At 34.0% G+C, this 25,982-nt stretch overlaps 2 long non-coding RNA genes across 7 annotated transcripts in view; one reads left to right on the top strand and one right to left on the bottom strand.

Annotated features, from left to right (window-relative positions):
* The window catches only part of LOC139355780 (uncharacterized), a 98,353-nt gene extending 76,458 nt beyond the window's left edge, over positions 1-21,895 (bottom strand). For 4 of the 5 annotated variants that reach the window (XR_011606823.1, XR_011606824.1, XR_011606825.1 and 1 more), the window contains exon 1: positions 21,821-21,895. This is a non-coding gene — a long non-coding RNA (uncharacterized lncRNA). Of the gene's footprint in view, positions 1-11,373; positions 14,310-21,820 lie in introns of those variants that run through there. The other variant, XR_011606822.1, reaches the window with a different exon arrangement.
* The window catches only part of LOC139355781 (uncharacterized), a 58,883-nt gene that overhangs the window by 12,737 nt on the left and 20,164 nt on the right, over positions 1-25,982 (top strand). The gene's annotated exons all lie outside the window — the stretch shown is intronic.

The following is a 25,982-nucleotide window of genomic DNA, read 5'->3' as shown; positions in this document are numbered from 1 at the left end:
TTTTAACTAGAGAAAATTTTGAAGTGTTTATATTTTGGGTAAGGTGTGAGTCATCAACAAAGTGTTAAAATATTTAGATGTACTACCTTTCTTAGGCCTTATAATTAACATTAATTTATTTTATATTTTATTTTGTGTTATCAGTTGTGATCTCTTTTGATAATTTATTAAATGACTAGAATATTAAAAAGTACATAATTTCAGAACATAGCATTGCCTTGAATATCAAACCATCTGTGTATTTATTCATATTGTCACCTTAAGACAGAAATTTTTACTTGGAAAACAGCATATGAGGATGAGCATCATGTGGGAGCATTGCTCATAAATTATAAACTCTGGTAGCTATTTATTAAATTACAGTGAAAAATGTCATAAATCTTGTTTGTCCTTGTTAATTGGGATATGTGTTTGGCACCAAAATGTTGAAATTAAATATCTTATTTTCAGTGTTTATCTTACCTGATGAGTTTTGTGCTGGTTGTGATTATTGACCAATCTCTCTATTCCGACTCTCCTATCCGTTGACTTCTCTTCCAGGCTCTCAGAACCCTTTCAATATGGATTATCCTTCTTCATCCATTGAATACTGATATTCACTAATGTTCTATTTTTTTACTTGAGGGCAGAACCGGGTTTGAGTGTCAGTCTGTCTTCCATTGTACATTTACATATCTGGTGTGTAATAGAGGCTATGCATATTTTATTTTTTAAAAGGACAACACTTCAGATCCATTCATAAAAGCACATTAAGGGATAAATGTTTTGTATTCCCAGAGAAAAGAGAATAATTAGGTCAGTCATTGCAATCATCTCTTCTGTTTTCCTGTATGTGTATGTGTGTGTATAGGGGGGATGTACATGTACGTGTCCAATCTCCCTTTGCACTAAGGCCACTTTTATGACCTGTGTATTAAAATAAATCATTTTCCTGATTTAAACCTTCAGTGATACCCTGTCACATTTTAAATTATTTTCTCCATCATAAGTTGGTCTATGTCAACTACTATTTCTTCATCTCTCAGAACTCCCTAAACACAACTGCCTATGGTTACTTAAACATGCAATGCCTCCATAATCCTAATAATAAATAATAAATTAGATATGTATTATTTATGTAGACATTTATTATGGGCACAATAATAATAAGTTAAACATTTATTAGGCAATTATTTTAGTTCGATTCTGCACAACCAGACTCAGCAACAAGTTGTGAGTGCAAGCAGTTTATTTGGGAGTTGATATCAGAAAATACAGGAATGGAAAAATGATACAGGGAAAAGAATGAAGCAAAAAAAAAAAAAATATCCAACAAATTACTACTGTGGACAACGGAAGCTTAATCCCACATAATGTCCAGTCTAGCTAAGGTAAGAAAGCAGGGTATTTTTACATTAACTCCTGTCATCTGTAGGGTTTATTAATTCTCTGGAATGCTAGTAAATTGCTAATTTTTCAGAAGTTAGGGAAAGCCTTTAGTCAAAAACATTCCAGTACTGGCCTCTTTGAAGTGTTAAGATTTGAGTAGATAGAGGTGAGATGTTGAAAATGTCTTCTCAAATAATATTATTATACATTGTACAGCAGTTTTTAATTACTTATTTGCATATGTGTCTACCCCAGTAAATTGAAATTCCCAGAGGAAACAAAGTATGTTTTTTTATTTATCTCTGTATCCTCTATATTCTAACTCAACAAATGCCTACAGAACGAACTGAAATATAAGAAAATGAAAGCAATAGGCCCTTGTGATCCCTATTAATTTCCTAGCATCATAAAACAGCACATCAGCCATATGTGTGTGTATGTTTATGTGTGTGTGTGCGTGTGTGTGTCTGTGTGAGGGAGAGAGAGAAAGAGAATGCATGTTTTCAGAATCAGCATATACAATAAGATCTGTAATAGAAGTCACAATTATTTTTGGTTTCTTTTTTAAAATAGGAGGGAAAGAAGACTGATGGTAAATTTGTAAGTCTAGTCTTACTTAACCTGTGCTAAAACTAGGGATTGTGTGCTCCAATTTTCAGTGCTGCACTGGACAGACAGTGAGTCATCAGGTATGGACTTAACTGTCTGGCTACAAGTTCAATAAACATCTTAGTTCAATTACTGAAATTGGTAATAAACACTGTGTGCGGTAAGCAGCATGAAATCACTAGCTGATGGGCACCTATGACACAGAAGATATTTTCCTGAAGCTTTCAATAATGAAAAAGAATAAGTTTAAGAAAGAGGGAAGAGAATAGCAAAGAAAGGAAACTGATGAAAATAAAGTATGCTAATTTTCCTTTTAAAACTAGATGCTTAACTTTCTGATAATTTTCAATCCAGCCCAAATAAAGTTTGAACTTCAAAAATCACAAAATATACCCATTCCAAATTACTTCTGCTTTATTTATATAATTACTATGGAAAACACAGATGTACAATACAGTGAATAACTTAAGGAGTTTTGTTAGAGTATGTTGCATGAAAAAGGAGGCATACTTTCTAATTACTTCTGAAATCAATGTTGTTCTCTTTTCCTCTCTGATATGCATTAATATTCCCTCAAATTTCTCTCCAACACTAGAGACTGAGAAATACAAGAGAGGTAGAAAGAAGCATACATTAAATAGCTTTAGGCTAAAGAAAATTAAAATCTTAATGCAACATTAAATATCAACAGAATTTTGTGATGTTGCCATATGAATGAACTGAATTACACAAATGTAAGCAAAGTGATGACAGGCATCTAGGAAACTTAAGAATTTACTCAGATGTAAAAAACATTTATGAAAAAGAAAAAAGGAGAATTCTTAATTATATTATTTTAATTGATTGCATAATTGGTTTAGTTTTATGTTCAGTGATATTTTAATTTGATTTGGTTCAAGGATTAAAGATTTTGTATAGCCACAGAAGCAACTCTTTTGAAAAAGAAAACAGTAATAATTTAAAATTTTAGTAAAAAAGGTAGCATGTAGCTGTATGAATTATTTGTATTAACTCACAAATCTTTTAGTTTTGGAAAATACTCCCGGAAAGAATTTTTATTTATCTTTGGAAGTTTTATGATCAAATAAATATCATGCCTTTCCTCACAACTGTATCCATCTTCAAATCAGTGGAGTTAGCAAGTAAAGATTGAAATGTATGCCTTATTATTGATAAAGTAGGAATAAGGATATAACTTAGGTGTATTAGTAAAAGTACTTGCTAAAACCTCAGTCTTAAGGTTTTAGGCAGATTTACATACCCAGTCCATTTCACAATTGCACAACCATGGGCCTTGGCAATCTGAGAGCTTCCTACATGGAAGAGTAAAAAATAATTGTGTCCTCTTTCCAAGCTGGCCCCAAAGTCAGCCCTATATCTAAGCTGAACAAGATTAATACCTTCACTCAATTTGCCAATCAAGACATTGTGAGGTGAGAGGTCATAAGTGTTATATTCACTCCATGTTTCAAAAAGACAGGGGTGCTACTTAGCATTGTGGGAAGGGCAGTTTCGGCAATTGTTCAAGACTGTTTTGAACATGGCTGAGGAGTTAGCTTTTTGACCCCTGCTGAATAAATGACAATTGACATTGTAAATGTCTTCCATGTTAAGAGAATGTATCTTACAGGGTTAGCTGATAAAACAAATCATACTACATGTATTGGACTCCAAACAATTTTACCAACTGCTTTGGAAAATGTAACAATTAAATTTATTTAGATTTTTTCTGTTTTTTTTTTCCTTCTCCTTTCTGCTTTCTTAGATTATTAAAAATCATAAATGTAAATCCCAAAGCAGTATGCCTTACATCTACCTCGTTGTCTAAAACTATGAACTCCCCATCACAGATTCTGGAGTACCAAAATACATCATAGCTGCTACTAGTTAGGTGCTCCTAATTTAAGTACTTCCTTCCAGAAACCTGTTAAGCTACTGTTATTTCAATGACTATAAAAGCTTTACCATTTTATTTGGAATAAATATTATCTTTGAATATCCATACTAATTTTATAATTGTATAATGGTTTTTACATGTTTCATTGTCAGTGCTATTTTTAAATTACGAGAAATTTCCCTCTCTCTCTTTGTGTATGTGTCTGTGTGTGTGTGTGTTTATGTATCTCTATATGTATATGAAACAGGAAAGTTGTATATATTCATATATATATATATACACACACACACACACACATATATATATATGGAAAAAGTTTTCCTTTTATTCCATTGTATACACTTTGCCCTTTGAGTCAACACAATCTTCTTAAAAGTTACCTTAAAACAAAAACCTGGTATTCAAGTCTGGGCTTTGTAGTTCACGCCTGTAATTCTAGCACATTGGGAGGTGGAGGTAGGCAGATGACTCGAGCCTAGGACTTTGAGACCAGCCTAGGCAACATGGCAAAACTCCTTCTCCACAAAAAATACAAAAATTAGCCGGGCATGGTGGCAAGTGCCTGTAGTCCCAGGTACTTGGGAGGCTGAAGGGTGGGAGAATCACTTGAGCTCAGGAAGTCAAGGTGTGCCGTGTGTGGTGATAACACCACTGAACTCAGGCCTGGGTGACTGGAGTGAGACTCTATCTCAAAAACAAAACCCCCAAAACTAATAATTCAATACTATGATCATCTGCATTTGAGTGGAATTAACAAAATTCCACTCAAGTTTTTAACAAAATACTTGTTATACTTTATTTCATTCTTTATACTATGCATAAAGACATCTTTGTTACATTTGATTCTGGAATGTGTGACCCAGTAGGATGGCCAAATAAATAGGTTTTCATATTAAGTCTTTTATCCTCCAGTTATTGTAGATTTAACCTGTAACTTCAGGACGTACTGACCACTGGATGATTTTACTAGGTTTATTTAGCACTAGAAAACACCTGCAATTACTGGATGGTTTCATATTCTCTGCTGCCCCCAATCCTTACAATTTTCATTCTTTTGCCTGCAATATCTTTCCAGTGATCCTTCCTTGGTTATCTCTAATGTCATCCCCACATCTCAGCTTAAACTTCTTTTGGAAAACCTTCAGTGAAAAATCCCACTGTGCTCCTAACTCCTCAAGCAATGAACACACACAAATACACTCACTCACACACGTCAGAATGATAGATTCTTCCTTGTACCCTAGTAACATTTACATAATGATAGCATTTATTACAGTTCATTAAAATTTCATTTTTGTCTTCTGTCCATAGACTTCAAATTTCTTGAGGACAATGACTATTCAATTTGTCTTTGGGTCCCCATTGCACCTCATAGGGACCCAGGAATATAAATGCATGTTTAAATGCATTGGTAAATTAGTAACTAGATCTAACCACTCTCCATATATTTCTTTTGATTAGTTATAATTTTATTGATATTAGTTGCATTCCAAAGATATTTCAAACAATTTTAAAGAATGTTTTTGCTTTGGCCGTTATTTTAAACTTACTTGAAAAAAATATTTCATATAAAACATCTACAGCACCTGTGTTAATACAAATATCTTCCCAACATTATTTACATTCAAAGTTATTACTTCCTTGGAGCCACAGGAATAGAGTTGTGTCTCGTGTGATGCTGTCTTGAAGACTCAGGATAATTCTGAACCATGAATTCATACTTTGAGTGTTATACGAAATCATCTGCTAAAAATGGGCAATGGACTCTTTATCATTATTTGGAAAATTACACAAAATTCAGAGTCTGAAGTTACATTGAGAAAATTGTATGTGCTTTAAAGGAATTGAGAATCAGTGGGCTCTATGAAAAGAGAACGTAATTAGGAGTTCAAAGCCCTATTTGTTTTTTGTTTTCCACTATAAAATTTCATATTATTAGAGGCCAAGGAAAATGGATCAAAATATCAAAAATATTTTGCCAATATACACCACTGTGGAAACCAGTGCAAGAATCCAGCCACAACATCAAGATCCTACACAGAGCCTTGGCCCTCTGAAAGCACCCAGAAATGAAGCCAATTGACTATACTCAACTCCCACCACAGTTAAAGGAATGCCACCCCTCTTGGATGAGAAAGAATCAACGCAAGAACTCTGGCAATTCAAAAAGCCAATGTCTCCTTACCTCCAGAAGAGTCCACTAGCTTCCCAGCAATGGTTCTTAACTAAATTGAAATGATTGAAAGACAGACATAGAATTCAGAACTTGGATGGCAAAGAAGCTCAAGATTGAAGAGCAAGTTGAAACCCAATCCAAGAAATCCAGTAAAACTACCCAAAAGCTGAAAAACAACATAGCCATTTTAAGAAGGATCCAAAGTGAAGTTTTGAAACTGAAAATTTCACTATAAGAATTTCAGAATACAATCAGAAGTGCTAACAGCAGACTAGAACAAGCTGAGGAAAAAATCTTAGAGCTTGAAGACTTGTTCTTCCAATCAAATCGGTAAGATAAAAATAAAGATTAAAAATAAAGAATAAAGAATGAGCAAAACCTCTGAGAAACATGGGATTATGTAAAAAGACCAAACCTATGACACATTGGCATTCCCGAGAGAGAGAAAGAGAGAGGAAGGAACTTACAACATCTATGCCAATGTGTCATCTTCCATAAAAAGTTCCCTACATATATTCATAGAATATGTGTCACATTCCATTAAAATTACCCCTGCATAGCAAAAGAAACCATCAATGGCATAAACAGATAACCTACAGAATGGGAGATTTCCACAAACTGTTTATCCAACAAAGATCTAATATCTAGAATGTATAAGGAGCTTAAACAAATCAACAAGCTAAAAACAAATAACACAGCTGGGCACAGTGGCTCATGCCTGTAATTCCAGCACTTTCGGATGCCAAGGTGGGTGCACTGTTTGAGGTTAGGAGTTTGAGACTAGCTTGGGCAACATAACGAGACTCCCATTTCTACAAAAAATAAAAAATAAAAATTAGCCAGCCATGGTGGAATGTACCTGTAATCCCAGCTACTGGGGAGGCTGAAGTGGTAAGATTATTTGAGTCCAGGAGGTAGAGGCATTTTTATTTTAAAAATAATTTGCTAATTTCTCCACTTTAGTTTTGTAGTTGTAAGCACAATATTTCTTTATAGAGGCATTTATTTTTGTCAGAATTGGCAGCTCTGATTCATTGAAGTCAACTCTACCTAACCTGATGTGTCTAACATATTTTTTTCAGCTAATTACAGGCTGCATGAATAGTCCAAGTCAAACAAGTCTGGTATATACACAATACCAAGAAACCAAGTTGGTTTGATTTCAAGCTCAAATATTTACTAGCAATTCAGATGTTTCTCCTGATTTAAACATGTAAATATACAACAATCGATTAGGTATACTCACTTGATGACTGACTTCTCTAAAATGAAACTATAATGAACTCATCACCCTTACAACCCAGGTTCCAAACCGGCAACAAATTGAAATGAGCAAATTAAAATAAAAGCTATACATTTGAACTATTCCTACTCAGTGACTGGAACCAGATTTAACTGAATTACCTATTTCTGATTCAAATAAAAAACTGCTATGAATATTTTATGAGCAAATGTTTGTGAGAATGCACTCTTTCAAGTCAGTTGAGGATCACCCAAGAACATAGTTACTGCTGAATCATAGGGTAAGACCATGTTTAGCTTCTTAAGAAGCTACCAAATTGTCTTGTAAAGTGGTGTAGCATCTTATATTCTTACCAGCACTCAATAGATATTTCTGTTATTCAACGTCCTTCGTATCAATTGATATTTTCTCTTTTTCAATTGACATTAGCAATGCTAGTAGGTGTGTAGTAGCATCATTATTTAAATTTGCAATATCCTAATGACAAGGTGTATAGAATATATTTCTATATGTTTAATTGCTATCTGTATATTTTCTTTCAAGTCTGTTAAATATTTTGCCCATCCTTTAACTGAGTTGCTTATTTTCTTATTGTTGAGTTTAAGAGATCTGCATATATGTTGTATACAAGTCCTTTGTTCAGATGTGTGTTTTCACTGATATTTTCTTCCAGTCTATGGTTTGTCTTTCATTCTCTCCACAGTGACTTTCATAAAGAGGATTTTACTTTTAATAAAATCTAATTCATCAATTTTTTTTTTTTTTAGGTGCTATGCCTTTAAGGTTGTATCTAAAACTCATCACCAAACTCAAGGTCACATAATTTTTCTGCTATGTTTGTTTTATTCTAGAAATTTATAGTTTTGTATTTTATATGTAAGTCTTAGATTCATTTTAAGTGTTTTTTAATGTCGCAAAGTCTCTGTCTAGGTTCTATTTTTGTGTGGGAAAGCCCAATTGTATTATTTGACTCTGTATTCAGTTCCATCAATCTATAAATTTATTCTTTTGCCAATACTATCCTGTTTTGATTGCTGTAGTTTTATACTAGTTATTAATGTAAGTCCTCAGATGTTGTTTTTATTCAGCATTGTGTTTGTTTTTCTAGGTTTTTCCCCCTTCCATATTAACTTTATAATCAGTTTTTCAGTATCTAGTTTCCTGAGATTTTGATCAAGATTGTTTTGTATCCATTGATCACATTCCTTCAATAGGTGATTCGATAAACTGTGGCATATCCATAAAATGGAATATTATTAAATTATTAAAAGAAAGAATGTATTGAGCCACAGCAAGACATAAAGGAAACTTACATGCACTTTGCTAAGTGAAAGAAGCTTGTCTGTAAAAGCTACACATGTGATTCTAATCTTATCACATTTTGGAAAAGGCAAACCCATAATGATGATAAGAAAGTCGTTGGTTTTCAGGAGTTCGACAGGATGGGAAGAGAGTTGAATTGGTGAAGTGTAGTGAATTTTTTAAAGCAGTAAAGCTGTTATGCATGTCACCATCATTGTGGATATGTACATCTAAATGTTAGATCAAATTAAATGTTGTCAGATTTGTCTTTCCTTCTTTGTTTCTCTTCCAATGAAAAAGACCCTCATAATTGGCCTCCTGACTCCCTGTGCTTTCTGTCTCCTGGACAAATTTTTGGGTACCCTAGTTTTCATCTACCTTCAGCATCAGGCTGAGTTCTCGCTTATTTGTGTGCCTCTTTCTTTGTTTTTTCACTGGTGTTGCAAGGATTCATGGAGATAGCTTCTACATATTTTGAAACGAGCAAATGCATTTAAAAAATCTGTAGTTTTAGGATCTAGTTATTATAAAACAAAAGAGTTTCTCATAACTTCTAGTTATTCCAAAGAATATCTCTAGGACTTTTAAAAATGCTTAATGTTCATTCAGTGTAATTTGTAAAAATGTTAGCTTTCCTTTTGTTCATGTTTTTAATATATGTTTTCCACCTTTTATTCCCAAATTTTCTGTGTTCTTACATTTTAGCTTCAATTCTGTTGAAGAAGATATAGCTAGAAGATATAGAATCTATGTAAGAAAATTTGCTCTAACTTGTGTGGGTTTGTAGAATGTGGTCTGGATAACATAACTGTGAATGTTTTCTATGTGCTGATGATAACTAATCCAGATAATTTCTTAGATTGTCCCTGAAAAATTGCCAGGCTCAGCGTGCTGGGAACTCACCATTGCAGTAGGAAACAAATGAAAACAAATGGGCATTGATTTTCAGGGGTCATATCAGTTCTGAGTGGTTGAAGAGTTTAAAATAGTTATCAAAATATTTTCTGTGTGATAATTTGAAGTAATTAAATATGAACTGTGTGATTTAGGTGTGTACGAATTAGTACTTATCTATGATAATAGAACAATTAGTATTTAAAGAATTTTAATCAGAAAGTCAATCTTTCACACTTGACAACTTAGCACTTACTTTTCATTTCTTTTAAAATCTCCAAGAAGAATTTGAATATTAGCATAACAGGTGATAGGATTATTTTAAATTGGTAAATAGTGTTCAGTATAGATGGGTGAGGAGGATTGTGTAGATCTAAGCTTCCTTGTATGAATGAGATGTAGGTATCATACACACTTGGCAGTATCATGTCATTGTTCAGTCTCTTCTCATTACTTCCTTCTTCAAGTAGCTTGCCCTAGGTGGTGTCATCTTATGCATCAGTGCTTTTTACCTTCATGAGCAGCGCCAATATCATTCCTTTTAAATTGCTTCTTTTCGCCCAACCTAATTTGCTATATTTCAACCTCAATAAAGGCAGGTTCTATATCAGTTCTCACTTTTTATTCCCATTTTTGCACAATGACAGGTACATAGCAGGCACTTGATAAACAATGATTGTATTAATAAATCAACACTTATTTCATATTGACATAAATATTACTGTTATAGATATCTGATTCGTAAAGGCTTCCAAACACTCACATTATAAATTTGCTCCATTCTATCTGCACATTGTAAATATGTTTCGTTTTTTCTTTTAAAAGGTATCAAAATAAAACACTTGCCTAAAGTGAATTAGAACAATTATTTAAATCATCCATTTCAGCCTTAACCATGAGTAATTTTATTTGAACAATCTCCTTTCACTGTAATCATAGTAAGATATATATAGTAGAATATATCATACTATAAAGTGGCACAGGCAACATGACTTTCAAACACTTAATGTCCAGCATTTTTTAAACCATGTCCAAAAGGCATGAAAATTACAGTATATCATCCTCACTTTTAGGTCCACACAACCAAGTTAAAGCAGAGCAAGATATGTGCACAAATAACAGACTAACACTAGAAAGGGTATAGAGCTACAGTTCCTTTAGTCCATATTTAGCTAGCAACATGTGTTCTGCCTTAAGAAATGTCCAAAACTAAGTTGTACTATTGAGGGTACACTTAGTATTTTGGATGAAAAAAGTTATCTGTTAATAAAATGTATTAGTCACAATGTTTGCTTGTTAAACAGTAAGCCATTAAGCATAATATATTCTCAGTGTCGCAGATTTTCATTAATTAAAGCATATCAATTTTACTATGTCCTTCTAATGCTTCCTGACTTTAGTTCTGCTTCGCAGGGTGCCTGCGCCTTTTCAACTTGCCTCTTGCTCTCAGCTATGATTTGAGAAAGTTAATAAGCTAGTTTGAATGTATGTGTAGAATTTAAAAGGAATTAAAAAATCCTGAGTCCAAGGAAGATGCAGAGTGAATAAAAGAGGAGAGTCATCTTTTAATTTCTCATTGACAAAAAAAAAAAAAAAGCTAATACGGAGAAAGAATTAAGCAAATATAATTCAAATGGAAATTTCTATAATGCCCTGTTGCATCCAGAGGCAGACCTAATATTATACCCTTTACTCTGAGTCTTCTAATGAAAAAGAGAGAGAGAGAAAATGCTTTTGCAGTCTTATCCCAATCGTAGCCTTGAAGTTTTTCTTGGATCAGAATTAAGAGATTACAAACCTGACCTCATTTCTAGCCTAAAGCTTGAGACGAACAAAGTGGTATGAGCCATGGGAATTACTTAGACAAAAATTCTGTTAACTTACTCTTGGAACTATTCAACAGAAAAGGAAGAAATAAGTAATCCTGTCCCAGCCAAGCTCCATTCTTTGCTTTCATTGAATAAACAGTTAGATATTGAGATTTCAACACCACTGTCCACATGTCTGACTCCAACTGTAGAAATACAAAGAACATTTGTTGCCACTAAGAAAATATAGAACAATTTTCAAATTAGTCACCATGCTAAATAATAACCCGACTTGAATAAAAATGTTGTATAATACAGAACATAATTAAAAATAAAAATAAGGCAGAGTACAAATCCCACTCTAAAATGAATTTACCATAGAAAACTCAACTAGAAACAGCGAGACCCTGGCAGAGACCTACTCCTGAGGAACTTGGAGCCCCACAGAAAGGGTAGGTGGAAGTGCTTCTTTGCTTCCCCTCTCCACTTTGACGATCTTCTTACTGTCAAAAAGTTGTGGAGTCTCTCTGCTCTTGTGAACCAGGGAAACACTGGTGGTATGTGATTTGAGAAGTTCTCAGGGACAGAGATCTGGGTGGCCAGCAAGTGGAGGCATGCCTGCACTCCTCTGAGACCCGAACCGGGATGGCAGACACCAACCCGGTTGAGCACCTATTGCGAGACAATGTTCTGCCTGGGATTTCTCTGCCCTTTAGTCACCATACCATCAGATCCCTCAGAAACGTACCCCAAACCCACTCTGACATGGCAAGTACAAGGGACTGGTTGTTCCCCAGGGTGTGAGCTACCCATAAGGGAGGAAGTATAGTTCTGCAGCCCATCAGAGCCCCACTGGGATGAAGAAAACACAGATATGGTGGCAATCTCTGAAGAAAACAACAGTGATACCCTGGCATAGACATAGAGAGGGTATCATCTCACACACCCCATACATTGCTATGGACACAGCAGTGCTTCTTCCTGCTAAAGGCCAGCATGTTCTCTGAGTGAAGAGAAAGCATTTTTTATGTTATTTATTTCTTTATTTTATCTTTTTATTTTTTGTGACACCTCCACTTCCACTGAAAGTGAGCCTTTGCCACTTGAACTTACATGGAGGGCAGGGTCCAACTTCTCTTCCCTACACAGAGCGACAGTGTCCCAGCAATGGAGGACAGACATGTCAAAAGGTTGGCTGCCTTGGACTGGGGAAGAGGCTTTGCCCCAAGAACATTTTGGTGCTGGCCCTCAGAGAGTTATGTCTTCAGCCCATAAGCACACTGTGATTGGAAACCAAAGGATGAATTCTCTATGAACTTTGGTTGTAAGCCCTGCAACAGGGGCACAATAGGGAAGTGGATTGCATTCCTGCCAGTTCACAGTGAATAGCTATTACTCCATCAAGCCCCTTCCTGCAAGACCTAAGTTCATCCTAACACAGTCTCCCTCATTCCTCTTATTCCTGTATCCCCACATTCCTGCACCCCTATCAGAGTGAGAGCCTCCATTCAACATCAGCCTACCTGAGCTGGAACTGGATTTTACTCTAAGGGCCACCTACAGTGTGGCAGTCTGAACTATACCACCAAATAAAAACTTGCTATCAGAAAGACTTAGTGCTAGTCTAAAAGATAAGCTTCCTGAGACCTCCCCACCCTCAGCCCTACAGGTGATAATATTGGCTCATACATCCAAACCATCATTACAACAAGCAGCCTCTGAGAAAGCCATTGCACAGAAGCTATCAACAACCAAGAAACCCATACAGATCTCAACCCACTGAAAGCACCCAGAAATAAAGCCAAATGATCATATGCAACGTACACCACAGTCATACCCCCAAAGGAAGCAAGAATTTTAAAAAAGTAAATGTCCTATTCAAATGATAGTAAGTTCAAAAATAAGAAGTGACAGCCTGCTCAGAAGACAATGAATCAGCACAAGAACTGTGTTGGTGCTAAAAGTTAGAGTGTCTTGACACCTCCAAAGGATCTCATCATCTTTCTAGCAGTAGATCCTAACCAAACCAAAAAATTTGAAGTAACAAGGAATTCAAAAAATCAATAGCAAGGAAACTCAACAAGATCCATGAGCAAGTGGAAATCCAATACACACACACACAAAAAGAAAACGAATTTAGGAAATGAAAGCTGAGATAGCTATATTTAAAAAAGAAACAATAAATCATATTTCAGGAATTGAAAAATTCACTAAAGGCATTTCAAAATACAATTGGATGCTTTAACAATAGACTAGATAAAGCAGAATTTATTTCAGGACTGTAGATTTATCTTTTACATTAACCCAGTCATAAAGAAAAAATAATTCTAAAAACTAAACAAAATCTTCGAGAAATATGGGATTATATAAAGCAATAAAACTTACGTTGTATTGCCATTCCTGGGAGAAAAGAAGATAAAGCAAACAAGTTGGAAAATATGTTTGAGGTAATAATTTAGTTAAATGTTTCTAATCCTGATAGACAGATCAACATCCAGATACAGGAAGTACAGAGAACACCTGCAATATAATATACAAGATGACCACACTGAAGAGTTAAAGTCATCAGTATATCCAAGGTTAGTATGAACATGCAAACACTAAGGGAATTAGTCACCACCAGACTGAAACTACAACAAATACTCAAAGGAATTCTAAACATGAAAGAAGGATACTTGCTACCATAATAAAATACTTGCTACCAGAAATGAAAAAAAAGATACTTGTTACCATAAAAGCACATGTAAGTACAAAGCTCACAGACACTGTAAAGCAATTACACAAATCCACTAGCTAACATCATTATAACAAGGACAAAACTTCACATATCAATATTAGCTGTGAACATAAATCACCTAACTGACCTAAATGATCTACTTAGACAAAGCGTGGCAAATTGGCAAAAAACAAGACTCAACATTTGGTTGTCTTCAAGAGATTCATATGTAATGAAATTCATAGGCTAAAAGTAAAGGTATGGCGAATGACCTATCACGTAAATAGAATACAAGAAACAGCATATGTAGCTATTCTTGTATGAAATAAGACAGAATTTAAATAAAAAATAGTAAAAAAAAAAAAAAGACAAAGAAGAACATTATATAGTGGCAAAGGATTCAATTTAACACAAAGGTTTAGCTATCCTAAATACATATGCACGCAAAGTTGAATCACCCATATGTATAAAACAAATACTACTGGCCCTCAGAAAATAGATAGACAGACATACAATAATAGTGGAGGACTTCAAAACCCCACTGACAGCACTAAGACAAATAATTGAGGCACCAAACTAACAAAGAAACTCTAAACTTAAATTGGACTCTTTATCAAATGAAGCTGATAGACATCTACAGCATACTTCACCCAACAACCACAGAATATACATTTTTTTCTTATCTGCACAGGGAATATTCTCTAAAATTGAGTACATGCTTGGTCATAAAGCAAGTCTCAATAAATTTTTAAAAATCAAATCCATATCAAGCATATATTCTCAGACCACAGTGGAATGAAACTAGAAATCAATGCCAAGAGGAACTCTCCAAACTACACAAGTATATAGAAACTAAACAATTTGCTCCTGTGTGACTTTTGGGTAAATAATTAAACTGAGGTAGGAATCAAATAGTTTTTAAAACAAATGAAAATAGAGATACAACAGATACAACATACCACATCCCATGGGATACAGTAAGAGGAAAGCTTATAGTACTAAATGCCTACATCAAAATAATGGCAAGATTTCACAATCTAATGTTTCACTTAAAGAAATTAGAAAATCAAGAACAAGCCAAACTCAAAGCTAACAAAAGAAAATAAATAACAAATATGAGAGCAGAACTAAATGAAATAGATCCCCCAAAACCATGCAAAGGATCAGTGAAACAAAAAGTTGGTTCTTTTCTAGGATAAACAAAATAAATAGATCACAAGCTAAATTAATAGAGAATAAAAGAAAGAATATTCAAAAAGCAGATCAAAAATGACAACGGTAACATTACAATTGATAAAAAATATCCTCAGAGGCTATTATGAACATCTCTATTTGTGCACACTAGAAAATCTAGAATAAATTGATAAATTACTGAAAACACACAGCTTTCCAAGACTGAAGCAGAAAAAAAGTTGAAATCCTCAACAGCCCAATTATGAATCATGAATTATGAAACTGGAACAGTAACAAAAAATAAGTTGAATTCTAACAGGTGTTTAAAAAAAAATAAAAAACAGACTTGGTGCCAATCTTACTAAAACTGTTCCAAAAAATTTAAAAGGAGGGATTCCTGTTTAACTCATTCTATGAAACAAGTATTAACCCGATACCAAACTCTGGTAAGAACACAGCAAAAAAAGGAAACTACAGGCCAGTATCTCTGATGAGCACAGATGCAAAAATCCTCAACAAAATACAACAAATCAACTCTGGCTACATATATATAGCCAATCATGGTGGCACATTCCTTTAGTCTCAGCTACTCAGAAGGCTAAAGTGGGAGTATCAGTTGGGCCCAGGAGGTTGTGACCAAACTGAGTTGTGATTGTGCCACTGCACTCTAGACTGGGTGAGAGAGCAAGAACCAGTCTGAAAAGAAAAAAAGAAAAAAGAAAAAGATAATTTATCTTTTCATCTCATTTATGCGAGTGTTTCTGGAATGTAATGATGCTTCAAAATATGCAAATCAATAAATGTGATTTACCACATGAATAGAATTCAAAACAAAAACCATGTGATCATTTCAATAGATGCAAAGAAGCATTTGATAAAATCTAACATCCCTTCATGATTAAAAAAAACAAAAAAACTCACCAAACTAGGCATCAAAGGAACTCAAAATAATAAGCCATTTATGACAAATATACAGCCGTCATACTGAAGAGGCAAAAGTTGAAAGCATTTCCCTTAAGAACTGGAACAAGACAAAGATGTTGACTCTCACCACTCCCATGCAACATAGTACTAGAAATCCTTGCCAGAGCAAATAGGCAAAAAAAAAAAAAAAGAAAAGACTTTCAAATTAGAAAAGAGGAAGTAAAACTACCTCTGTCCTCTGATGACATAATCCTCTACCGAAAAACTCCTAAGAATTAAGAGACACCTACATCTGATAAATGAATCCAATAAAACTTCAGGATGCAATATCAATATACAAAGTCAGTAACATTTATATACATCTACAATATTCAAGCTGATAACCAAATGAAGAATTCAATAACACTGACACTATCCACACAAAAAATAAAATACCTAGGAATGCATTCAACTAAGGAGGTGAAGGATCTCTACAAGAATATGTACAAAACACTGCTGAAAGAAATCATAGATGACACAAACAAATGAAAAAATATTCTATGATCATGAATCAGAAGAATCAATATTGTTAAATTACCATACTTCCCAAAGCAATCTACAGATTCAATCCAATACCTATCAAATTAGCAATCTCATCTTTTCGGATAATGAGAACAAAAACTATTCTAAAATTCAAATGGAACCTGTAAGGTTCTTGTATCCATTCAAACCCTGAGAGTGTGTCAACAGTTTTTAAAATGTGGTACATACACACCATGTGCCACAGCCATGTTATGGAATGCTACACGGCCATAAAATAATGGAATATCCTAAACATATCCTTCACAGCAACATGGGTGCAGCTGGAAAACATAATTTTAAGCAAATTAATGCAGAAACACTAAGTCAAATACTGCAGGTTCTCACTTGTGAGTTAAAAAATGGGTATACATGAGCATAAAGATGGAAACAATAGATACTGGGTACCCCTAAATGGGGAAGAGAAGAAGAAAGGCAAGGGTTGAAAAAACTACCTATTGTATTCTATGTCCACTATTTGGCTTATGGATTCACTAGAAACTCAAATACCAGCATTATGCAATACACCCATGTGACAAACATGCACATGTACCCCCTGAATCCATTATTAATTAAAAAAAGAAAAGAAAAAGAAAACTCAAACACATTAGGGGAAAAAAACAGTTTCATCTATTTTCCAAGAAAGGAATAGATGACATAATTACTAAATTGTTGAAATATTTATCAAAATGTGTTGATTCCACAGAAAGTTGGATTTATGGAATTATTTTTAAATTAAAATAAGTACTCATCTCTTTTCGGAAGTTCTCTTTTCCCCAAATAGTCTATGAATACTGATGCTTACTCACTTCAAAGTCCTGCTCCTGAATCTCTGATAGAAGAAAACCATAATATATTTGCCAGCCACTAACACTCTTTTTGTTGTTATTGTTTTTACAGCCATAGATACTATCCTTGTTAAAATATTATCTCCCAAGGCTACTTATATTCTCTGTCTGATATATCTCCCAGATGGGTCTTTCATGTTTCAACTGTACACTTAATATGACATAAAATTTATTCTAAAGTACACTCTTTCAGGATGAGTAGGTGGGGCTGTGGGAGTTGGAGAGAGTGAATTACTTCCAGCTGCACTCACATGCTAGTATTCTAGAAACAGATATCCAGATAATATCCACAGCCATCTAGATCCTAAAGTGGAGACCAGGTTATCAGTTCAGATTTCAACTGTGATATAATGGTTAAGAGCTAAAACCCTGGGGGCAAAACCGCTGATGCTGATGAGTCTTTATCTTGATAGCTGTGTGATTTGGTGGAAGTTACATAATCTTAGAGAGATTAGTTTAGTTTGGCTTAGTTTCTTCAGCTCTAAAATTAGGATATTAAGAGTCCTCATAGTGTCAATGGGAGTATTAAACTAGTTTATTATGAAAGAATTTAGAACAGTGCCTTATACATAGAAATGCCATGTAAATATTAGGTTTTAATCACTGTGAATTTTCCCTGGGTGGCCTTTGGTATGTTTCTTAATCTGTTTAAAATGTTCAACATGTAAATCCCTTTCCTCTCAGGAAGATACTTGTTCACTCTGAAATTTTTCTTAACTCTTCTGAGCTCTGCAATCCAATGTATCTCTGATGTGGTAACTTCTGTCTAGACACTAAAGTTCAATTTTTATTTTTATTTCACTTATTTATTTATTTGTCCAGTTTAGAAGGTTCTGAAAGCTGCCTGTCAAAGATTCTTCTGAAAACAAACTTGCTGACTCCAAGTTGACAATTTTTAAAGAGCAGCTTCTCTAACAAATGTTCACCCAGAGCGGTACACAGCTACCTGAGACATTTTACAACATGGACATGTTTCAATACATGTTCTTAGTCAGCTCTTCATAAAAGCTGAAAGTGAACATTAGTGAAAACAGTGAGCTACAAACAAAGAGAGAGGGTCAACTATCTTCTTTTCAGAGGCAGATCAGAAAGATGCCAGAATTTTTGTACAAAGCATCTCAACCCTGCTCCAGCATTTGGAAAATCGCTCTATTGAGACTGGAAAACATAATTTAATTTATAATTATCGATCACGTGAACTATTAAAGAACCTCACAATAATACCTTTCGAATGCCCAACATTGAGCTCAGGAGATTTTGAAGTAAACATTGTAAATTTATCTATTAGATATGATTATTTAGTGCTATTAATTTAATATTACAGGTTGTGAACCAGATTTAGCAAAATTTACCATTCTTATATTCAGTGACTAAAAATTTTAGTGATTTCTTATGTCAAATATTATGATTAAAGTTAATGATCAGAAGAATATTTCCCTTCTTTTTCAGGTATTCCATTTATTATAAGTTTTATAATTAAGTATGTGTCAAGAAAAAAATGACTGCTAATATACCACTCAGCGAAATGTATATTGTCTCTTCTACCAGCTTCCAAAACCAATCTCACCTGCACAGATCATTTTACAATGTTTTGCTCATCTAAACACAATCCATTTTTCCTTTCATATAAACATGTAAACCTTGGTAGTTCTACAATATCCAGAGCTGTAAAGAATTTTATGCAGAAATGAAACAAAAACTATATATTGAACAGTATTCATCATCACTTATGTGCATTTTTATCTTCTTTGATCTTGTTTTTTTTTAATGTCAACTTTATTCTAAAAAAGTGAAACCCAACACTCATGAACTAATAGCAGTTTTGTTACTTTATTGCATGGAATCCTAAAACAAACAACTAAAAATCTGATAGCTGTAAGAGACAGGAGTTGCAAACACATGGATAATTATCTCAGCATGGTATAGTTTCCCCTAAATGCATTTAGAATATCTGATTCCTTTAAACGGCAGGAGAAAAGATGGCATCTTTCACTTCATATCTGGATGATTAGTCTTATGTAGACACAGTCTGATTTCTAGCTTTGCTATTCACAATATAAAGAGGATACATACACTTTCAGTGTTGCTAACATGAGTATTTTTAAAAGTCATATCCACTTTCACTATGAAAGGCTATTAAATACCCATGTTCAATCTCTCTGTGCCATCATCATCAACTACTACTTATGGAGCACCCACGGGTACTGTGCTAGACAACAAAGGGACATTTTAAATCCTTCTTAAGTTTCAGTTAATCTGCACAGATTTATTCCAACGACATGTACACTAAAGCACTTCTGTGAAAAAATACAATTTACCATTTCTTAGTGCTTATTGTAACAAAGAAAATGTCTTTTTGTTGTTGCTGTTTTTTTTTTTTTTTAAATCAGCCCATTCAGAAACACTGAGGAAAACTAGAAGCATAATTGCATTCCATAGCTCCTTCTTACCTCATGCCTCTGTCACTTCTGTGTGTGTGTTTGTTTGTTTGTTTGTTTGTTTGTTTGTTTGAGGCGGAGTCTCTCTCTGTTGCCCAGGCTGGAGTACAGTGGCGCGATCTTGGCTCACTACAGCCTCTGCCTCCCAGGTTCAAGTGTTTCTCCTGCCTCAGCCTCACCGGCAGCTGAGACTACAAGTGCCCGCGACACTGCCTGGCTAACTTTTTGTATTTTTAGTAGAGACGGGTTTCACCGTGTTAGCCAGGATGGTCTCGATCTCCTGACCTTGTGATCCATCCGCCTGGGCCTCCCAAAGTGCTTCTGTCACTTTTTAAACAAATTTGACAATAAAAGACTAATAATAGCTGAGAAAGATTGAGAGCAGAAAGCTCTTAAAAGAAAAAAATAAATGTTTCCAAATTCTTACATTCCACAGTGAATTTACATTCACTGTGGATTTACACTCACTGTGGAATGTAAATTGTTTTTGTTGCTACATTGAAAATCATATCATCAAATCACAAAATATGTATTTAGTTTTTGGTAAATTAAGAATGCATGGCCGGGCGCGGTGGCTCAAGCCTGTAATCCCAGCACTTTGGGAGGCCGAGACGGGCGGATCACGAGGTCAGGAGATCGAGACCATCCTGGCTAACACAGTGAAACCCCGTCTCTACTAATAAATATAAAAAACTAGCCGGGCGAGGTGGTGGGCGCCTGTAGTCCCAGCTACTCCGGAGGCTGAGGCAGGAGAATGGCGTGAACCCGGGAGGCGGAGCTTGCAGTGCGCTGAGATCGCGCCACTGCACTCCAGCCTGGGCGGCAGAGCGAGACTCCGTCTCAAAAAAAAAAAAAAAAAAAAAAAAAAAAAAAAAGAATGCATTATGATTAGTTTTCTGAAGAACATGAATATGTGGAATTCAAATAAGTTAACTCACACATTTTAAACTATTTTTGAAATGTATCTTCTTGGTTAGTATGACTTTTATTGACAAATTATAGATTTAAAAACAGTATTATAATTGTTTTATACACTGTGAAATCATTAAATCAAGATAAATGACGTATGCCTCACCTCAAATGTTTAATAATTTTGTGATACAAATTTTTGAAATTTATTCTCAGTGAAATGTAAATGTTCAACACTCAGTTATTAGGTATATTCACCAAGGTGTGGGATTGATCTCAAAAGAAAAGAAAAAAAATATCAAACATTTCTCCTAAGAATTTTCACCCTTCAGCTATCATCTTCCCATTATCCCTATCTTCCTAACCTCTGGTAACCACCTTTCTACTCTCTGCTTTCATGAGCTTTAGATGCCACAGGCAAGCCAAAACATACAGTGTTTGTCTTATTTCACTTATCAATATTTTTTCAAATGACAGAATTTCTTTTTAAGGCTGAATAGTATTCCATTGTGTATATATATGAGTTTTTTTTTTTCCTTCATTTCTTGATGAACATTTAGGTTGAATTCATAACATGGATATTGTGAATAGTGCTGCCATGAACACAGGGGTGCAGATATATCTGACTTGTGTATTTTGTTCTATCAAGAAAGTTAACAATAGATTCAAGAAACAAACATAGATCCTATGTTTGAACTATATTGCCATTAATTTAGACAAAATAAATTTGCTGAGACATTTAGAGAATTATTATAAATCTCCATCATAATAAAAAGACAGAAATAAAAGAAACATCATAACATATGTTTAGTCAGGCATATCTACAAGTCACCAATATCCTGTTTTCTTGTGTTTAAAAGAACCCAAGATATTTGTATTTCCTCACCTTCTTGAAGTTAAACATAAGCATTTGACCTCCAGTGGGTAATGATATAATCAGAAATGTGTATCACTTACATTTGGAAGCATTTAGTTGGCATCCAGTTCTCCAGTCTGCTCTCCTTCTCCTGTGATAAAAGCAGAAGTACTGTTGATGTGGAAACACAACCCCCAGCTGCCCATGGAAAGTTGCTTAGACTTGCAGTGGACATTGCTTGAGGAAAAAACAAATGTGTTTGTTTTAAGCCACTGAAATTGTTGAGTTTGTTTTTAAGGCATAATCAAGCTATTCTGATAGAATGAGTACATTTAATAATTATAAGTCAAATTGCATATTCTTAACATGAAATATGTATTTATTATAGTTTGTTTTTCACCTGACAATGATGGAAAGTAAATGTAGGATATCAAAAGTGAATATTTTAATTTATGGTAGTAATTCTATATTTACGTTATTTTCTTTGCCAATAAAATCTTTGAATTTGTACTCCAACTGTTTAGCTTGGCAGATAATAAAAGAGAAAGAGGAGACAGAGAGAGAGAGAGAGAGAGAATGAATGTTTTATTTGCCTGTTGCTATCATTCTATACTTTCTTTAAGATATAACTCAAGCTACTTTTCCCCATTATTCTTCCACTCCACAAGTAATTTTATTTTGCCTTTTGCTCCCATAGCACATTGTTAAATCTTTATTTTTTCAATTTTACAGACGTTTGGATTTGCTTGGTTTTCTTGATACTCCAAACTTGCCACAGGTATTATAAAAAAAGTAAACCTCTAGACCCTCATATTTTTGTTTTTTGATTTGTCTGGTCTCTATTTTCCAAATCTTGTTTTGTCCTGACCTACCTCTTTAAATGCCTTCTTAAATATCTGGCTTTTATTCTTCAACTGTCCATAATGAAAGATGAAGTTAGAGTCTGTCTCTTGCTAAGGATGTCTCTTCTGAAACTTAAAATTAAGTTCATTTTGCCTAGCATTCTCTGCAGTATGCTATCATTAACATTATAATCATTCTTAATCACTTTTTTTTTTTTTGGAACAACTCTCAATTTCTTTGCTGCTCTCTTGCTTTTGCTTTTTTCTTTAAAGTCAGTAGGCAAATTAAAAATCATTGTTATATTCAATTTTCTGCCTTCTGTATACCTTTACTGGCACAACTAACTTGGTGGAGAAAACCTCACAACCCAACTGACTGGTCTCAATGTCAATCAAGATCATACGATACACTTGGTTTCCCTGTATGCGCATAGGGCTTCCCCAATCCTAGATAAGCCGGTCCCTACAGATGAGTACTAGATCTGGTTGCCTAGTCATACCTAACTAAAGAAGAGAGTGTTAGCAATTATCCAATCTTTTGGTTGCATCATCAAACATTCCTTCTATATTGGATCATTTCACAAAGTATATGATCATTATTTCTCTCATTTTATTTAAGCAATCTTACAAACAAAAAGTTTTATTTGTAAGCTTTTTGTTTGTTTGTAAGCATTTTATTTAAGCAATCTTACAAACAAAAAGCTTTGTTGTTCTCAGTACCCTTTCAGCAATGACCCACTTCTTGCCTTCTTTTTAGAAACATTCATCCTGAAATAGTTTCTAAACTCATAGTCTCCAAATTCCTGTCCTTCCCCATTCTGTCTTGAATCCACTATAATCAGGGTTTAATGACCACCATCCTCTAAAATTGTTTTCAACAAAATCACAAAAGACCTATGCTTTGTTACATTGAATGGTCATCTCTTAGTCTTGTCTTGTTTGATGTGTCAGCCATATTTGAAGTACTTGTTTTCTCTCTTCTTGAAACAAGCTATTCATTTAGCTTCTAGGATATCATTCCCCTCTAGATTTTCTCCTACATTTTTTACTTGTTTAAATAGTTTTTAATTTTTTTTTATAGTTTAGAGTTTATGTTTCTCATTTTACCAACCTCTAAGTGTTGGAGAGTCCAAAGCTCTGTCCTTTAGCCTATACAGGTTTTTAGCCTCTAATTTTTTTCCTAGGTTTTATCTAGCCTCATGGCCTTAAATATAATCTATATGATATTCCTTTTGAATAGATTATACATGTTGATATTTTCCCCAGTTTATTGTGAAATCTTGGAGATGGGGGTAGTAAGGTTTATATATCCTTACACTTCCAGTAAATTAATAGTTCATAAATAATGCTAAATACATACGTGCTTTGTCCTTTCATTTTACCTCTTGCATCTGGAATATACATGGGAGCGATAATAAAAGTAGAAAATGTAAATTACTACTGGCCTTAAATATTCTTAGGGTTAACTATAAATATTGTTCCTAGCTAGTTAAATAGATAATTACATTGTGTGATCCTTTTAGTTTTCCATGAAAACTTATAATGAATATGAATTATAAAAATGCCTTAAAATAATTCTGTTAATCTATTTTACATCTCAAATATTCTTTGCACTTACTTCCTTATATTGGAAAAGTGACTATTGACATTAGTAAGAGTTCTTCAAGACAAGAGTTGCCAGCCATTACCAAGAAAAGAATAATGTTAGGCATAATATTTGATAACAAAATTTCTGGTAGACAGCAACCAAGGAGTATATAAAATACAAGACAAAGAAGATCAAGTGGAAACTTAGAGCAAAAGAAACAGGCTGATCTAAAACATTTTCTGAACCTCAGCACTATTAATATTTTGAAGCAGATAATTCTTTGTTGTGGGGGGCTGTCCTGTTTATTACAGGATGTTTAGCAGTGTCAGTGACTTCAACCCATCAGAGGTCAATAGCATGTTCCTTTCAGATGGAACAATTACAGATGTCTCCTGATATTGGCCCCTCTTCTTTGACATTGCAAATTACTGGTATAGTAGGGTAAGGAAGACATTAAAGTAGAAGGGGAAGAATATATGAAATCATAAAATTGTAAGTATATTAAGCAGAAAACATCAAATTTCTTGTGTTTTATCCAAAGAAATCTTTTGATTCTTATGAACTTATACTCTCTCTAGGGTGTGTGGGTGAACAAGGGCTCAATGCTTAGCTTGCTTCCAGGGAAGAAGATATAAGAAAAGCCTCCTCCTCAGTGAATCATGTGTTGTAGACTTTGCAGTGGTTCTTTGCATCTAGAATACCCACTGGGAGTGATAATAAAAGTGAATATAACAATTGTGTCTAGCTTCACCTATTTTCAGTGTTCAATATTAATATTGTTATTAAGCGTTAATAGGGGAATGATGGGCATATTTTCTGGCATAGGATTTGAGCAACTAAACAGGAAGAACAGTAAATAAGATCCAAACAATCAATATCACCCCACCAAACCATATCATTAAAGTGAAAGAAAAACTGAGTTCTGGCATAGTAGGCAGGGATTTCATAAAAAATTAGGTATAATATATTTAGATTAAGAGAAGGTAGAGATATCATAAGAAAGTTAAAAGATGAATAAGAGGATTATATTGTGTAAAAATTATAACAACAACAACAAAAAAAAAATAAAGAAACATTCAGGAAGCAAGCATACCTAAGGAAATAGAAGACATTTTCTCCAGCAAATGATTCATACATCAAGAAATTTGATTCATATTTCATCAAAACTTGATGAAGTTTTACAAAGGTAAAAACACAAGCTAGGATTATGTCATGAAAAAACAGTATACACAATTACGTGTATAAGCAAATAAATTCATTACTTCATTAGAGTATTAATAATAATAGAAATGATAAATGAACAATTAAATAGACACACCGAGTTTTAGAGTAGACATATCTGAAAATCAAATTATTGACATGAAAATTTCTGAGAATGGAAAGAAATTTGTTGACAAAGATAAAAGTAATTTTAAAGAAATACATATGGCTGACGAATGAAAATCAAACAGAGATAATTTTAGTTTCTGAAGTATAGAAGAGAATAAATAAAGGAGAAATTAAAATTTAAAAGTTATTTTGTGGGTAAATTACAAATAAATGTTAAAAATACAACATTTAGAATTTCACTGAGTGTCATAATCTAAAGAAAATGACCCGAGACATACATGTATGTGTGTGTGTGTGCATGTGTGCACATATATACAGCCATATCATATTTTACTGTATTTCACTTTATTGCACTTCACAGATACCGCATTTTTTAAATAAATTGAGGATTTGTGGCACCCCGTGTTGAGTAAGTCTATCAGCACAATTTTTCCACCAGCATGAGTCCACTTAGAGTCACTGTGTCACATTTTGATAACTCTTGCAATCTTTAAGACTTTTTTC

This window comes from Macaca nemestrina, chromosome 8 (genome assembly GCF_043159975.1).
Source record: "Macaca nemestrina isolate mMacNem1 chromosome 8, mMacNem.hap1, whole genome shotgun sequence".
Classification (NCBI taxonomy): Eukaryota; Metazoa; Chordata; class Mammalia; order Primates; family Cercopithecidae; genus Macaca; species Macaca nemestrina.
This window is presented reverse-complemented; position numbering and strand designations above follow the sequence as displayed.